This window comes from Felis catus, chromosome D2, assembly GCF_018350175.1.
Source record: "Felis catus isolate Fca126 chromosome D2, F.catus_Fca126_mat1.0, whole genome shotgun sequence".
Taxonomy (NCBI): Eukaryota; Metazoa; Chordata; class Mammalia; order Carnivora; family Felidae; genus Felis; species Felis catus.
The window spans coordinates 61,418,342-61,428,982 of NC_058378.1; the positions used below are offsets into that span (position 1 = coordinate 61,418,342).

A 10,641-nucleotide genomic window follows, 5' to 3' on the forward strand; every position below is an offset into this window, starting at 1 on the left:
GACTCAAGGGCAGCTAATTTGTAGGTGGGCAAGTGGCTTATGAGGTGGTATGAGATGATTGGAGATTAACCAGGCCAAATCAGAAAATAGAGATTTTTGAAAACAGTTTATCAGTTGATAGTAGGCACAGGAAGGGAAGGGCACAGAAAAAAAGACAGCATGTCATTAAACTAGTAGAAATCTGGAGTCAACAAAAGCCTGAATGTTGCTTCTCAAAGAGTAAGAAGTAGGTGGTTGGTAGTGCCAGACCATACAGAAGCTGTGGAAGCAGAATATCACTGAGTTGGCAAAGTAGCTGAGTATCAGAAAATAGCAAATTCCTGCCACTAAGGGGGCAATGAGATATTTTGGTCCCTAGAGTTGTGCTGATCAGATTCCAAACTGTATTTAAGTCCACAATAAGCCCAGCCATATGGCTATTCCTAAACTTCTAGCCTTTTTGCTGAGATTTCTGTCTTCCTTAATTCTCCAAGGTTGCTTACAATAACCCCTCATTACTTCTGATGGCCTGAGTGAATCTGTCCTTTGCAACCATAAACTCTATTAGGCCATAAAAAGAAATTAATTTTTTTAAGTTTATTTATTTATTTATTTTGAGAGAGAGAGAGAGAGAGAGAGGGAGAGAGAGAGGGAGAGAGAGAGAGAGAGAGAGAGAGAGAGAGAGAGAGAGAGAGAGAGAGAACATGAGCAGGGGAGCAGAGAGAGAAGGGAGAGAGGATATCAAGCAGGTTCTGCCCTGTCAGCATAGAACCTGACTTGGGGCTTGATCTCATGACCATGAGATCATGACCTAAGCTGAAATCAAGAGGCAGATACTTAACTGACTGAGCCACCCAGCAGCCCCAGAAATGAGGTTCTTTTTAAAAAACATTTTATTTATTTATTTTGAGAGAGAGAGAGAGACTGCGCAGGGGAGAGCAGAAAAAGAGGGAAAGAGAGAGAATCCCAAGCAGGCTCCACACTGCCAACACAGAGACCAAAACAGGACTCATACTCACAAACTGAGATCGTGACCTGAACTGAAATCAAGAGTCGGACACTCAATCAACTGAGCCACCAGGCACCCCCAGAAATAAAGTTTTAATACATGCATGCTACAACATGGTTGAATCTTGAAGACACTATCCTGAATAAAATAATTCAGACACAAAATAAATATTGTATCATTCCACTTACATGAGGTATCTAGAATAGTCAAAATCAAAGAGAAAGAATGTAGTATAGGAGTTACCAAGGGCTGGGGTCTGGGCAAATTGGAGAGTTATTACTTAATGGTTAGAAAATTTCTATTTGGAATGATGAAAAAGTTTTAGAAATAGTGGCCAGTATCTAGTGGTGATGCTTATACAACATTATGAATGTACTTAACACCACTGAAATGTACATTTTAAAATCACTGAAATAGTAAAATTCAGGGTGCCTGGATGGCTCAGTCAGTTAAGTGTCCAACTTCAGCTCAGATCATGATCTCATGGCTCATGATTTCGAGTCCTGCATCAGCTGTGTGCTGACAGCTCAGAGCCTGGAGCCTGCTTCAGATTTTGTTTCCCTCTCTCTCTGCCCCTCCCCCACTCGTGCTCTGTCTCTCAAAAACAGATAAACATAAAAAAAATTTTTTTTTAATGGGGCGCCTGGATGGCTCAGTTGGTTAAGTGTCTGACTTCAGCTCAGGTCATGATCTCACTGTTCATGAGTTCGAGCCCCGCATCAGGCTCTATGCTGACAGCTCAGAGCCTGAAGCCTGCTTTGGATTCTGTGTCTCCCTCTCTCTCTGTCCTTTTCCCACTCATACTGTCTCTCTCTGCCTCTCAAAAAATGAATGCTAAAAAAATTTTTTTAATAAAAAAATTTAAAAAAGAAATAGTAAAATTCATGTTATGTATATTTTACCACACACACAAAAAGACTCCATTAGGGATGCAGTATGATGGAAAAACCACCAGCTTGGAGTCAAAGAAACTGGGTTCAAGACTCAGCTCTGCCATTTTCTACCTGTGTCACTTGAGGCAAGTTACCCAACTTCTCAGTATATTCATTTGAAAAGCAGAGATAATAAAACCCTAAGTTTGTTGTGAGGAACAATGAAGAAAAATATATTAAATAATTACATAAGCATCTTCTGAAAATGGCCTAGTTACTCTTGCTATGCGTATTTGGAAGAGAAGACAACAGGTCTCTGTATTCTCATCTTAGGAAAGTGTGAGGCTTCTCCTTTATGTGCTCAGGGCACACTGGTGTGAACAATGTGAAGCTCACCACATCTGCTTTCAGAGTGCAGACTTCACCGAATGGCCCTCTTCTCCACATCATTCTGCCCTTCCCTCCCTAGCCCCTTTTGGGTCTCCAATGCTCTGCTGTTCTCTCTTCCTCTAGTCCCTGTGGAGACCAGCCCTTAGGAGGGATTATTTTTCTCATTCAGACTGATGTCCCTTTGTTCCCCCTCCCAGAGTATATCTGTATTTAGGCTGTATCTCTTTTCAGGGAGGGAAAAGCTTGATACACTTAAGTTTGCTGAGTTGAACTGAAGGATTTTTTTAGGCATCAGCAGACATGTAGGTACAGGTAATGCTGGAGGAAAGAAAGCCCTCCAAGACTTTTGTATCTCTCACAACCAGGATGTTAATAATCCTGAAATATTTGCTGACTGGGATCCTTTCTCTGGGCATCAGCAAAAGGTAGGGGGTGGATGAAATGGTTTTCTCAAATTGGATTCCATTCTGACATCCTACAAAATCTAGTAAGTAGGCACGCACACCAGACAGGCTAGAAGCTGTCCAAGGTCCTGAAGTATAACTAAGCAGGCAAGTCTCCCTGTTTCTCTTAATTGTAAAGCCCTGTCAACTCTGGTTCAGCTTATACTCTGGTTCAGCAGGGGAGGGGCAGAGAGAGAGGGAGACACAGAATCCAAAGCAGGCTCCAGGCTCTGAGCCGTCAGCGCAGAACCCGATGCAACCCAACAAGGGGCTCAAACCCATGACCTGCGAGATCATGACCTGAGCCAAAGTTGAACGCTCAACTGAATGAGTCACTCAGGCACTCCCAGCCTACACTCAGATTTAGAAGAGGTAGATGAACAGATAATTTTGGAAAGGGGAAAGACTGAGAGAGAGAGAGAGAGAGAGAGAGAGAGAGAGAGAGAGAGAGAATTACCCAAGTACACAGAACTTTCTGGATAGGCTTAAGCACACAGAGATTGCTAAGTCCAAAACATAGATTTTTTTTTTCCAGAAACTTGTTTTGATTTTATTTTTATTTTTCTAAATATTTATTTATTTTTGAAAGAGAGAGAGTGCACAAGTGGGAGAAGGACAGAGAGAGAGAGGGAGACAGATTATATGAAGCAGGCTCCATGCTGACAGCAGAAAGCCCAATGTGGGGCTCAAACTCACAAACCACGAGATCATGACCTGAGCCAAAGTTGGATGCTTAACTGACTGAACCACCCAGGGGCCCCTGATTTTATTTTTGAATAATAATGGTTACCCAGATACTCCAAATGCCTTAAGCAAAAATATGGAACAAGTGCAAGAAAAAAAAAACTGTGTGTCAAACAATGCAATGCAAAACCATGTAAACACAAATTTGTAAGCAGAACTATAACCACATAGATTGATGTGTCATCACCAATTGAGCCATACCAATGGACATATAGTTCTTTATTTTTATCTTCTATGTAGATAAAAATAGTTTAATTTTTATGAACAGAAGACAAATGGGAGTATGACTTAGTCTGATGTCAGGTTATTTCATGTGTCTTTGCTAAAAACATCTCCCTCTCTCCAGAAAGTCTGGGGCATGATCCTCCTTATCTAATTATGTGCTCATGCAAGCATTTTTTGTGGAGGCTAAAGATACTTAGCTGAAAAAATAACTAGTCTAAAACCAGACACAGAGAGGGATTGGGCTTCCCTCTGAATTCTTAGCACATATGGTCTGCAGTCAGATGCATACTGCCTTATGGTAGTCCCTAGATTAGGACCTCACATTAGCCATAACTCTCCAACTAAGTGCAAGCTCCTTAGGAGTAGTGACCATGTCTCATGTCTTCTCCTGCACGGACACAAACAGCACCAAACATGCAGCTGGACACACAGCAGGCGTTCAATAAATGTTGGTTGACGGCTTAAGGCAAAGCAGAGATGGAAGCTGGATTTCATTCAGGTGATGTATTTTATTTCTCTTTCTTTTTACAAAATTGGGGAGGGGGGGCGCCTGGGTGGCTCCGTCAGTTGAGTGTCTGACTTCAGCTCAGGTCATGGTCTCACGGTTCGTGAGTTTGAGCCCTGCGTCAGGCTCTGTGCTGACAGCTCAGAGCCTGGAGCCTGCTTCGGATTCTGTCTCTCTCTCTCTCTCTCTGCTCCTCCCCTGCTCACACTGTTTCTCTCTCAAAAATAAATAAAAATTTTTTAAAAAGTTTTAAAAAGTGTGTTAAAAAAAGGGTGTTTTTAATGTTTTTTTTTTAAATTTATTCTTGAGAGACAGAGAGAGAGAGACAGAGCATGAGTGAGGGAGGGGTGGAGTGACAGAGTGACAGAGAATCCGAAGCAGGCTCCAGGCTCTGAGCTGTCAGCACAGAGCCCAAAGCGGGGCTCAAACTCACAAGCCATGAGATCATGACCTGAGCCGAAGTCGGACACCCAACCGACTGAGCCACCAGGTGCCCCAAAACTTAGGGTGTTTTTAATAGGGAAAAACGAAAAACAATATAAAAGTCCAACAAGAAACTGATTAAATAAATTATGGCACATCCATGCACTACACTGAATTGTAAATAGAAGTAAATAGATCTACATAGCTGCTATCGGAAAATAGCCACAGTGAATGTCATAAAAAAAAAAAAGCTGCAGAACAGTATACAAAATGTATATGATTGTATATTTATAAAAAATTTAATCTGAGAATAGTGACACTTTTTATCACTTCTATATTCATTGTTGTAATTCTAGCATCCAGCATACAGTCAAGATTCAGTAAATATTTGTTAAATGACTAGGATAACACCAAGGATTCAGAGTAGCACTTACAATACTCCCAACAGAGTGTGAATTCTGACCTTTTTCTGTTACTCCAGAACAAGCAGGATTTTCCTATTGTTAGGCATAAAGGAAGGAGGATAAAACTTTAAATTAGATGAAGTTGGGAAAGCATTAGATAGAAGTTCATTGTTTCAATCCTAGATTTGGGTGACACTTTCTTTTTTGCTTATTTTATCTACCTATCCATGTATATATTAACCAATTTTCCTAACTTTTTATTTTGAAATTTTTCAAACTTAGTGAAAAGTTGCAAGACTAATACAATAAATATCTGTATTCACCAACTATTAACTCTTTGCCACATTTGTTTTATCTCCCATTTGTGTGTGTGTGTGTGTGTGTGTGTTTGCTAAACCATTTGAGAGTAAGTTATATAAATCATGACACTGCAACCCAAAATACTTCAGCATGTATCTCCAAAGAACATTTGCCTATTTATATATTTTTTTCCAAAGAACTATTTCTTACTTTGAAATAGTTTAAGACTCACAAGAAGTTGCAAAAATAGTACAGAAAGTTCCCAGGTATCATTTACCCAGCTTGCTCTCCATGATAACATCTTACATAACCATAGTACATTATCAAAACCAGGAAAATGACATTGACACAGCAAATTAATTCAACTACAGATCCTATTTGGATTTTACTAGGTTTCTCAGTTTCTCTTTCTCTCATTCTATGATTTTTTCACATGTATAGATTTGAGTAACAGAACTGTTCCATCACCACACACACACAAAAACCCTTCATATTAACATTTTTTAGTCACATCCTCCCCAAACCCAAACCCATCAACCACTAATTTGTTCTCTATCACTATAATTTTGTCACTTTGAGAATGTTACACAAATGGAGTCACATATTATGTAACATTTTAGATCCGCATAATACCCTTGTGATTCATCCAAGTTGTTGAGAATTATTCATCAATAGTTGATTCTTTTTAAAATTGATTCTTAAACTTTTTTTTAATATTTACTCATTTTTGAGAGAGAGAGAGAGCATGAGCAGGGGATGGGGAGAGAGAGGACAGAGGATGCGAAGCAGGCTCTGCTCACAGCAGGGAGCCTGATGCAGGACTCGAACTCACAAACCATAAACCATGAGATCATGACCTGAGCTGAAGTCAGATGCTTAACCGACTGAGCCAGTTAGGTGCCCCAATAGTTGATTCTTTTCAATACTGACTAGTATCATATTGGACGGTTTATCTACTCACCCGTTAAAGGACATTTGGGTTGTTTTCTGTTTTTGTCTATTACCAAGAAAGCTGCTAGGACCATTCATGTACAGATTTTTTTTTTTTTGTAGATTTTCATTTTTCTAGGCTAAATACTTAAGAGTGAGATTGCTGGGTCATATGGTAAATGTATGTTTAACTTTGTAAGAAATTGCCAAAGTGTTTTCCAGAATGGGTGTACCATTTTACAATCCTACCAGTAACAGATGAGAGATCCAGCTACTTTAAATCCTTGCAAGCAGTTGGTATTGTCAGTATTATGTTTCAGCCACTCTAGTAGGTAGACAGTATATATCATTAGGGTTTTAATTTGCATTTTTCTAATGGCTAGTGATGTTGAACATATTTTCATATGCTTATTTGCCACCTGTATATTCCTTTGGTAAAATATCTGTTCAAATCTTTTGCCTATTTTCTAACTGGAATGTTTGTTTTCTTACTGTTGTGTTTAGAGTTCTGTATATATTATGGATACAAATCCTTTGTGGGATGTATGATTTGCACACATTTTCTCCCAGTCTATGGTTTGTCTTTTCTTCTTCTCCTCCTTCTCCTTCCCCTCCCCCTTCTCCTCCTTCTTCTTCTTGTCTTTTCAACTTCTTAACAGGTCTTTTGCAGACAATTTTTTTTTAATTTTGATGAAGTCAAATTTATTTATTTCTTTTATGGGTTGCACCCTTGGTGTCATGCCAAAGACTCTTCCCAAGTGGTTGTACAGGAAAGAATTTTCAACCATTTTTTGTCACCTCATATGTGTTTAGTGCTGTGATAGATGCTGAGAGAGATTCATAAATATAGAAGGGCTTCCAGTTAAGTTTAGACAAGCACACAAATAATAAACAGCAGAAGACGGTAGGTAATTATAAGTCATGTGAATATTGTAAAGGCTATGGGGAGGAGGAGGAGAGTTTATGGGAGGGAAGGATCACTTTACATACGAAATACCAGGGGAGGTGGCATTTGAGCCTTAAGGATATCAACAGTTGAAGTAGGGCCAGAGGAGGAAATACCAGGAAGAGAGAGGTACACAAGTGAAGGAACAGGGATAAGACAGAAAAGTCAACATTAGGGGTGCCTGGGTGGCTCAGTTGGTTAAGTGTCTGACTCTTGATTTCAGCTCAGGTTGTGATCTCACAGTTCATGAGTTCAAGCCCTGCATCAGGCTCTACATTGACAATGTAGAGCCTGCTTGAGATTCTTTCTCTCCCTCTCTCTCTGCCCCTCACCTGCTCTCTCTCCAAATAAATAAATAAATAAACAAAAAAGAAAGAAAGAAAAGTCAACATTAACAAGTGGGCTGGGGTGGAGAGGCTAGAGGCCACTTTTAGATATAGAGTACTTGAAAACCAGCAAGCATTCATGAGGGATGTCCAACAGGCAGTTGGAGATGTGAGTTTAAATTTGGAAATTGAACGAGTGCCTAGGTGGCTCAGTTGGTTAAGCCTCTGGCTTCTACTCACGTCATGATCTCACGGTTCATGGGTTCGAGCCCCTCATCGAACTCTGTTGACAGCTCAGAGCCTGGAGCCTGCTTCAGATTCTGTGTCTCCCTCTCTCTCTGCCCTTCCCCTGCTTGCGCTCTGTCTCTCTCTCTCTCTCTCTCAAAAATAAACATTAAAAAAATAAAATTTTTAAAAAGTTGGAAATTGTAAATAAGAATTTGATAACCATCAGCATAGGTCAGGCCTTTTGTTATATGCCCCACAGCAACTTGTACTCTTCCTTCAGAGCACTTGTCACAATTATAACTAATAACTAACTGTGTAATTAGTTGTTTAATCTCTATCTCTCTTGCTAGATTTCCAGTCCCATGGAGTAGAGCCCACATCTGCCCTAATACTAGCACCTAGTCTAGTGCCTTGCACTCAGAAATATTTGCTGAATGAATAAAGAAGTTGATACTTCTAACAGCCACCATTTATTGAGCATGCACGTGGCAGTCATCGTATACCCACTTTGTGTATATAATCTCATTTAAACCTTGCAGAAGTCTCATTAGAGGCAGGTCAAGGCTTCTCAGAACCTCTTCTCTGGGGTAAGGCCTGAGAATCTGAATTTAAGTTCCCAGGGACTTCTAATGAGCAGTCAGGTTTGGAGACTACTCAGGTAGTCTATATTCAGGTAGTCTTCATCTATATGACAGATAAAGAGGGGTGCCTGGGTGGCTCAGTCGGTTAAGCATCCGACTTTGGCTCAGGTCATGATCTCACGGTTCGTGAGTTTGAGCCCTAGATTGGACTGTCTGCTGTCTGCACGTAGCCTGGTTTGGATCCTGTCTCCCTCTCCTCTCCCTCTACCCCTCCCCCACTTGTGTGCATTCTCTCTCTCTCTCTCTCTCTCTCTCTCTCTCTCTCTCAAAAATAAACATTAAGGGGCGCCTGGGTGGCGCAGTCAGTTAAGCGTCCGACTTCAGCCAGGTCACGATCTCGCGGTCTGGGAGTTCAAGCCCCGCGTCAGGCTCTGGGCTGATGGCTCAGAGCCTGGAGCCTGTTTCCGATTCTGTGTCTCCCTCTCTCTCTGCCCCTCCCCCGTTCATGCTCTGTCTCTCTCTGTCCCAAAAATAAAAATAAAAATAAAATAAACATTAAACAAATTTTACAGATAAAGAAACTAAGTTCAGCAAATGGCAGTGACTTATTCAGAGTCCGATGGCTAGAAAGAGCCATGATGCAAAGCTAGATCCCTTAGGGAGAGATTCTACCACAAGCCTCCCTTCCTCTACTAAAAAAGAGTTTATGAGGGAAAAGCAGAAAAGCAAAAACTGGGTCTTTGAAACCAAGGAGAGTAGTGAGCACTGCCAAATGCCACAGAGAGGCCACAGAGGATGTGGCATGAGGGAAAACCTGGGGATGACTAACCAATGTATCCACAGTGCCTGAGTCTGACATTATAGGAAGATGAAGACACAACCTCTACCTAGGGCAGGGCACTCCCTCAAGAAACCTGGCCAGCTGGAAGGAATTGTGGTTTGAGGCTCAGCCAAGAACACTTCTTGGTAATAGAGCTTTGTGCTAAAAATATTAAAGCCAAACATCTGGGCCTGTAGGGTGGTATGCCAAGAAAGGGGAGGTACTAGTCCCATGGGAGAATCTCAGTTTGGAATCTTAAGATAAGCTGTTCAGAAATTACAAAACGCAGTCCACTCTATATTTTGCAGGCCACTACCCCTTTGTTGGATTATTAAGGCCTTTTGCCTTACTTCTGCATTGTGTGTGTTTTACCTTGGGAGTACTGTTTCTTTTGGAGGATGGAAAGAGAAAGAAAAATAAAACTCCAACCAGGACATTGCTGATTTTTAGTTATTCAGTCCCAAATAACATGGTTGAAATGAGATTGGAACTAGAACCCAGAAAGAAGTAAGATCTAATTATCTGTCGCATTTCTACTCAGTGACACTCATGCTGGCCCACAGTACCACAATCAAGATTGGCTATTTTCTCTTTGCCAAGGAGCAGCCTAAAGGTCTGTGACAGGAAATGACAGTTTCCTGCAATCCCATTACTAGCCCCAATTCATATCCTGTTGATGGTAGATGCGAAGCAATGTCCCCTATTTGAAAGAGGACAATAATGACAAGAACCCCTTATTCGCATACAGCTTACAAAGCACCTTCACATACATCAACTCGATCTTTCACAACCTTGGGGAGGTAGATGTTGTTATCTCTACAGGCTTGGTAAGTGGCAGAAGCCACAATTCAAATCCATCACCTCTGATTCTTTGAATTACAACCCAGTCTGCTACTTTGTTATTGGTCAAAACTCTTCAGAAGCCCACTTAGCCTTATGCTGGCAGCAGGGAAATTAATGAGACTTCAAGAGCCTCATTGCTCTAGGAAGGAGAATTAGGTAGTGAGGAAAGAATGTGTGTTTGCGTGCTAGTGACCTTGTGCAGAGTGCTGCAGCTGAGCCCAAAAATGGGGGTAAAAGCTACCCTGAAGAGTGGCCAGAAAGGAAGTAACCTATGCAAAAGTCCCGGCACAATGGTTAACAGAGAGTAATCACTCAGTTGTGTTAGCTAGCATTCTTCCATCCTTCCCCTCATCAGGCATTTCTGAGCCCAATGAACACAGAATTCAGTACAGGTCTCAGTCTGCGATGAGGAACCAGGGAGACAGGCTGTGGCAGAGCCTGACCATTTTCCATGACATCAAGCATAAAGCCAAGAACTATGTTTCAAAGTCCCATGGGACTCCCCTTCTCCCTTCCTTTAGTGGTCTGTCTCAGGTAATATTTCCACCCACAAAGTTAAAACTTATCCTAGAACTACATTCTTGAGATTCCAAATCAAGAAAGGCCTTCAGTCTGGGATTCTGGAGTTTACTAAAAAGTTCTTCTTACTTCCTCTCCTAAGCCATAACCACAT

The 10,641-nt window shown here is 41.1% G+C and overlaps 1 protein-coding gene across 1 annotated transcript in view; it reads right to left on the reverse strand.

The window, feature by feature from the left end:
- NT5C2 (5'-nucleotidase, cytosolic II) overlaps positions 1 to 10,641 on the reverse strand; it is a 149,949-nt gene that overhangs the window by 137,884 nt on the left and 1,424 nt on the right. The gene's annotated exons all lie outside the window — the stretch shown is intronic.